Here is an 8,064-nt window from a genome sequence, read left to right on the forward strand (position 1 = left end):
TAACCTTGGATAAGTTACTTAACTTCTCTGTCCTTTAGTTTCGTCATCTGTACAATGGAGATCACATTAGGATCTCACAGAAAACTAGGTCTGTTGTGTCCAAAGTCTTTGTTCTTTCCATTACATTATGCTGACATATCTCATGTGAAAACTCATTGATAGACAAAGTAATATAAACTTAAAACATCTGCAGAATGAGAAAAAATGTTTTAATGATCAAAATAATAAATCAATATAAAACAGCATTTCTAAAAGCTCATCCTGACACCTCACTGGCATAAGCCAGTTATTTGAAAAGTGATCTTGTTTTAAACTTCTTTAAAAACAAAAAACAGAAGAGAATATCTGTCAAACCATGGCAGGCAGGAAATGCCAAAGATATTGACCTTCCCCTGGAAACATGTGACTTCCATTGTTGGTAGTGTAGATCTGGGAACCTTTTTAGGAAAGGACATGAGCATATCTTAGTTATCATGTGGCTCCATAAGTATCCAGGTTTAAATAATATGAGATTCAATACGGTCATTTAGTCACAGAACTTGCAAATTAAATTATAGAGAGAGTGAGCTTCCTTTTTTAGTATTTGATCTCCTAAAGCCTAAGTCCTAAAGAGGTCTAAGCTAAAATAAACAATAAAAATATACATGTTTCTATAATGGTAGAACATCAAAACCACAGATTGATTCAGTCAAATAAGAAAATAAAATGTTATTTTAAAAACTCTAAAACAAAACAAAAAGTAAAGGAAACGGATTATTGGCATTGCACTGATGAAACTGGGTAAGTGAATCTTTCTATTTTTTAAACTATAAGCATGGGCTGTTTATGAAACATTTTGACAATAACTTTTGGTCAGTGTAATTAAAACATTGATCTGTATGGTAGACTGATCATCAAAATACTGCGGATGTCAAGCACACTGACACAGACATTGCTAAAAAGACTAACTCAAGTTCGTTGCTAGCCCCTCCCCTAGGTGATCTCATTCATTCTCTCAGTTTAGAGTATCTATATGCTTATTAGATCCAAATCCTTAGTTCCAGCTCTAACTTATGTAAGTGTGATTTGTATGTGCAACTACCTACTTATCTAGTGTAGATGATTCATAGGCATCTCCAATTTGTCCAAAAAGGATGCTTCATTTTTTCTTCTATGCTTGCCTTTTTTTTTTTTTATTACAGTAAATGGGACCACCATCCACCCTGTTGATAAAGACAGAAACCTAGAAGGCTTCTTTGATTCCTTTGGTTCCTTCACTCTGTAGCCCATACCTCATTCTTCAACAAGTCTTGTGGGTTGTACCTCTGAAACATGTATCTTAATTCTGGCCATTACTTTTCATCTCTATTGCCACTATCATAGTCTGAGCCACTGTCATCTCTAGCCTGGTCCATCCTAGGAGTCTCTTATGTGGCCTCCCTCTTTCTATGCTTCTACTTCTGGCTTTCTAGGATCCATTCTCCAAATAACAGAGAGATCTATTTTAAAGTATAAATAAGATCAGGTCATTTCTTTATCTAAAAATTGTTTTTCCATTGCAATTAAAATAAAATCCAAACTTCTCACTCTGATCTACAAAGCCTTGTTTGGTGTGGATCTTCTTTATTTCCCAGTCTCATTTCATAAGACACCACCTTTTGTTCCCTATGCTCTAGCCTTCTTTCCGTTCTTTGAGCACATCAGGCTCACTTCTGCTTAGGGACTTTTATATTGTTTCTTTTTTTCCTTCCGCAGGTGCCTTTCACGGCATAAATGGTCTTTTGGGACTCTTGGGTCTCAGCTTAAATTTCAGCACTTCTGTGAGGCTTTCCTAACCATCTCTTCTAAAGTAGCCCCTATCTATTATTTTCTATAACAACATCCTCTTTGCTCTCTTCATAGTTGAAAAAAGAGTACTTACTATAACCTGTAATTATATTTGAAAATATTTATTTATTTTCTATCCTTCTCCACCAGGACATATTCTCATAAAGGCATAGAATATGTCTGTATTATTTACTGATGGCTCCCCAGTGCTTACTACAATGTTTGGTATAAATAGACAATCAATAATTATTTCTTAAGTGAATGTATTATTGTGTTTAATCTCTGGTGTTTTAATTTATTCAGTCCAGCCTCAGAAGCCTCTTGGGAGAAGACAAACTTTCTAAGGGTAACACAGTAGTTTGGAGGCAAAAGTGACCAACTATAATAGAATTGTGTCCAGTGCCAAAGTCATATGATTCACCAAAGGTCTGAGGAAAAGTTGTTTTGAGGGATGACTTCATATCAGCATCTATATTAACACCCTACCAAAATTTATGAGAATGGATCCTAAACCTCGTATAACTTTTTATTCTTATTGGATTATACTTCCTTGAGGACATGCTTCTCCTCTCCAGAAACCCTAGGTCATATTTTGGGGCATCAATAATAATGCCCCAAAATAATCATAAATCACCACTCCCTGCAGTCTGCATCAACTAAAAGGGGTAATAGGAAAAAGGACTAGGAAGAATAAATATTTTAGCATGGATATCAATAGCATATGACACCATTGTTATTGGCTGTCTTTTAGATATAAGGCATTTTAACTGGGGTGAGATAATATCCCGTTGCAGTTCTGATTTGCATTTCTTTGATGACTGATGATGTTAAGCATCTTCTCGTATGCCTGTATGCCATTTGTATGTCTTCTTTTAAGAAGTGCCTATTTAAATATTTTGCCCATATTTTGTTCAATTTTTTTTCATATAGAGTTGTTAGAATTTCTTATAAATTCTGGTTATTAATCCTTTGTCAAATATTTTCTCCTATTCTGTGGGTTGTCTTTTCACTTTGTTGATTGTATCCTTTGCTGTGCAGAAGCTTTTTATCTTGATGTGATCCCATTTGTCCATTTTTGCTTTGTTTGCCTGTGCTTGTGAAGAATTGTTTAAGAAATTTTGGGCCAGAACAATGTCCTGGAGGTTTCCCCTGAAGTTTTCTTGTAGTAGTTTCATAGTTTGAGGTCTTAGATTTAAGTCTTTAATCTGTTTTGACTTGATTTTTTGTATTTGATGAGAGATACAGGTCTAGTTTCATTATTTTGCATATGGGTATTTGGTTTTTCCGGCACCATCTACTGAGAGATAGTCTTTTCCCCAGTTCTTGACACCATTGTCAAAAATGTGTTCGCTACAGCTTTGTGTGGATTTGTTTCTGGGTTCTCTATACTCTTCCATTGGTCTATGTATCTGTCTCTATGCTGGTCCCATGCTTTTTTGGTTACTATAGCTCTGTAGTATAATTTGAAGTCAGGTAATGTGATTCCTCCAGTTTTGTTCTTTATGCTTAAGATAACTTTGGCCATTCTGGGTCTTTTTTGGATCCATATAAATTTTAGGATTGTTTTTTCTTTTTTCTGTGAATAAGGTCATTAGTATTTGAGTAAGTATTGCATTGAATTTTTAGATTGCTTTGGATTGCACAGATATTTTGACATTATTGATTCTTCCAATCTATGAACATGGTCCATTTCTTGGTGTCCTCTTCAATTTCTTTTATGAGTGTTTTGTAGTTTTTATTATAGAGATCTTTCACTTCTTTAGTTAATTCCCAGGTGTTTAACTTTATGTATGGCTATTGTAAATGGGATTATTGTTTTAAATTTCTTTTTCCGATTGTTTACTGTTGGCATGTAGGAATGCTACTGATTTTCGTATGTTGACTTTGTATCCTGAAAATTTACTGAAAAAATAGTTTTTTGTGGAGTCTTTAGGTTTTTCTAAATATAAGATCATATCATCTGCAAGGAAGGATAATTTGACTTTTTCCATTCCAATTTGGATGCACCTTACATGTTTCTCTTGTCTAATTGTTATAGCTGTGACTTCCAGTACTATGTGGAATAACAGTGGTGACAGTGGGTATCCCTGTTATGTGCCAGATCTTGGAGGAAAGACTTTCATTTTTTCTCTATTTAGTAAGATACTAGCTGTGGGTCTGTCCTATATGGCTGATATGATTTGGATGTGTCCCTACCCAAATCTCATCTTGAATTTTAATCCCCATAATTCCCATATTCCCCACGTGTCATTGGGAGGAACCCAGTGGGAAGTGACTGGATCACAGGGGCCGTTTCCCACATGCTCTTCTCGTGATAGTGAGCGAGTTCTTATGAGAGCTAATGGTTTCATAAGCCTCTGGCATTTCCCCTGCTCAAATTTACTCTCTCTTCTGCCACCTTGTAAAGAAGTTGCCTGCTTCTGCTTCGCCTTCTGCCATTATTGTAAGTTTCCAGAGGCCTCTCTGGCCATACAGAACTGTGAGTCAATGAAACCTCTTTTATTTTCTTAAATAAATTACCAAGTCTCGAGTATTTCTTTACAGCAGTGTGAGAATGGACTAATACAATGGCTTTTATTATGTCAAGGTATGTTCCATTTATACCCAGTTTTTGAGGGTTTTCATCATGAAAGGATGTTGAATTTTCTCAAATGCTTTTTCAGCATCAATAGAAATGATCATATGGTTTTATTTTTCACTCTGCTGATATGATGTATCACATTGATCATTTGCATATCTTGAACGATCCTTTTATCCCATAGATAAATCCCACTTGATTGTGATGCATGATCTTTCTAATGTGTTACTGAATTCCGTTTGCTAGTATTTTGTTTAGGATTTTTGCATCAATATTCATCAGAGATTTTGACTTACAGGTTTTGTTTTGTTTTGTTTTTGATGTGTCTTTGTCTGATTTTGGTATCAGGGCAGTAATGGTTTCATAGAATGAGTTTAGAAGTATCTCCTCCTACTCTATTTTTCAGAAGTGTTTGGATATAATTGGTAAGTTATTCTTTAAATATTTAGTGCAATTCAGCAGTGAAGCCATCAGGTCCTGGACTTTTATTTTTTTTTCTGGGAGACATTTTATTATGGATTCAAAGCCATTACTTGTTGTTGGTGTATTCAGATTTTTGGGTTTCTTTCTGATTCGGTCTTCATAGGTCTACGCATCTAGGAATTTGTCCAATTATTCTCAAGTTTTCAATTTATTGGCATACATTGCTTGTAGTAGCCATTAATGATCCTTTACATTTCTGCAGTATCAGTTGTAATGTCTTCTTTTTCGTCTCTGATTTTATTTATTTGGATCTTTTTTTTCTGGGTTAGTCTGACTAAAGGTTTGTCAATTACTATTTAAATTTTCAAAATAAAAAACTTTTTTATTTCATTGGCCTTTTGTATTGTTTTCTTCACTGTAATTTCATCTACTTCTGCTCTGATGCTTATTTTTTTCATTCTAATAATTTTGGGTATGGTTTGCCCTTGCTTTTCTTCTAGCTCTTTAACATACATCATTAGATTGTTTATTTGAAGTATTTCCCCTTTTTTGAGGTAGGCACTTACAGCTATAAACTTCCTTCTTAGTAGTTCTTTGGCTGTATTGCACAGGTTTTGGTAGGTGTTTTGTCATTATCTTTTGCTTAAAGAAAGTTTTATTTTTTTTTCTTAATTTCTTCATTGATCCACTGATCACTCAGGATAATATTGTTTAATTTTTGTGTATTCGTATACTTTCTAAAATTCCTCATGTTATTAATTTTTAGTTATATCCCATTGTGGCCATTGCGGATGCTTGATAATGTTTCGTTTTTAAAAAATATTTTAAGACTTGTTTTTAAAAATATAGTCTATCCTTGATAATGATCCTTGTGCTGAGGAAAATAATGCTTATTTTGAAGATGTCAGATGAAATGCTCTGTAAATATCTATTAGATCAATTTGGCCTATAATGTAGATTTCTCTTTGTTGATTTTCTGTCTGGAAGATCTTTCCAATGCTGAGGGTAAAGTGTTGAAGTCTCCAGCTGTTATTGTATTGGGACCTATCTCTCTCTTTAGCTCCAACAGTATTTGTTTTATATATCTGGGTATTCCAGTGTTGGGTGCATATATATTTAAATTTGTTATATCTTCTTACTGAAGTGACCTTCTTTGTCTCTTCTTATAGTTTTTGTCTTGAATTACATTTTGTCTGCTATAAGTATAGCAACTCATGCTCTTCTTTGGTTTCCATTGGCATGGAATATCTTTTTCCATGCCTCTATTTTAAGTATATATATGTCTTTATAGGTGAAGTGTGTTTCTTGTGGGAAACAAATTATTGGGTCTTGTTTCTTCATACATTTAACCAGTCTATGCATTTTGACTGGACAATTTAGTCCATTTACATTAAATGTTGTTATTGGTAAGTCAGGACTTACTCCTGCCATTTTGTTATGTGTTTTCTGGTTGTTTTGTTGTCATTTCTTTCTTCTTTCATTCCTTTCTCTCTTCCTTTTAGTGGAGTTGATTTTTCTCCGGTGATATGTTTTAGTTTCTTGCTTTTTATTTTTTGTGTCCTCATTGCATATTTTTTTGGTTTGAGTTTGCCATACCGCTTGCAAATATTATTTTATAACCCTGTATTTTAATCTTATAACAACACTTTTGCATAACCAAACAAGCAGAAAGAAAAATACTAAAAACTGTATTTCTTAAGTTTGCTTTCCCTCTTTGTATCTTTTTGTTGTTTCTATTTATATCTTATCGTATTGACTATGTCTTGAAAAGATTTTGTAGTCATTAGTTTTGATTTGTTCACTGTTTAGTCTTTGTATTTAGGACAAGAGTAGCTTACACACCACAATTCTAGTGTTAGAATATTTTGTGTTTTTCTGTGTACTTTCTATTACTAGTGAATTTTGTACCTTCAGGTGATTACTTATTATTCATCAATGTCCTTTCCTTTCTGACTGAAGCACTTCCTTTAGCATTTCTTGTACAATAGGTCTGGTGTTGATGAAATCCTTCAGCTTTTGGTTGAGAAAGTCTTTATTTCTCATTCATGTTTTAAGTGTATTGTCACCAGATATACGATTCTAGGGTAAAATATTTTTCCCTTAGCACTTTAAATATGTCATTCCACTCTCCTGTCCTGTAAGGTTTCCACTAAAAAGTCTGCTGCCAGATGTATTAAAGCTTTATTTTATGTGTGTGTGTGTGTTTTTTTTTTTCTCTAGCTGCTTTTAGGATTCCTTTTTTATCCTTGACCTTTGGTAGTTTGCTTATTAAATGCCTTGAGGTAGCCTTTTTTGGGTTAAATCTGCTTGGTGTTCTATAACCTTCTTGTACTTAAATATTGATACCTTTCCCTAGGTTTCAGAAGTTCTGTGTTATTATCCCTTTGAATAAAATTTCTATACCGATCTCTTTCTCTACCTCGTCTTTAAGGCCAATAACTCTTAAATTTGCTTTTTTGAGGCTCTTTTCTAGATCGTGTAGGAATGCTTCGTTATTTTGTTGTTGTTGTGTTTTCTGACTGTGTATTTTTAAAGAGCCTATCTTCGAGGTAACTAATGCTTTCTTCTGCTTGACCAATTCTGCTATTTAAAAACTCTGATGCATTCTTCAGTATGCCAATTTCATTTTTCAGCTTCAAAATGTCTGTATGATTTTTTTAATATTTCAATCTTTTTGTTAAATTTATTTGAGAGTATTCTGAATTCTTTCTCTGTATTATCTTGAATTTCTTTTTGTTTCCTTAACACAGCTATTTTCCTTCCCTGGTTTTAATTGAGAATTTTTAAGTTTCTCTCCCTGCCCTCTTAGCATATGAACTATATTTTTAAAAAACTAATTTTAGTTGTTCTGAGTTTGCAATATGCATTCACATCTAATCAAAGTTCACATCTAATCAAAGTCCTCTTGCAAATAACACTATACCACTTCATTGGCAATGTAAGCATAATAGTAGAGTATTTCTAATTTCTCTCACCAGTCATTTACATCATTTTGTTATTTGTTTACTTATCTATAAGTTATACTGCCTGAATACCTTGTTGCTATCACTATTTTGACCATATTTTTATCTGTTAAATTAATTAAGAATAAAATATTTACTTTTACCTTCATTTATTTCTTTTCTAATGCTGTTCCTTTTATATATATCTGGGTTTTTAAGCTTTGTTATTTTCTTCCTCAATAACTCATTTTCACATTACTTGCAAGACAAGTCTACCATGACAAAGTCCATCATTTATTTTTGTCTGAGAAATTA

This window comes from Symphalangus syndactylus, chromosome X, assembly GCF_028878055.3.
Source record: "Symphalangus syndactylus isolate Jambi chromosome X, NHGRI_mSymSyn1-v2.1_pri, whole genome shotgun sequence".
NCBI classification, from domain to species: domain Eukaryota; kingdom Metazoa; phylum Chordata; class Mammalia; order Primates; family Hylobatidae; genus Symphalangus; species Symphalangus syndactylus.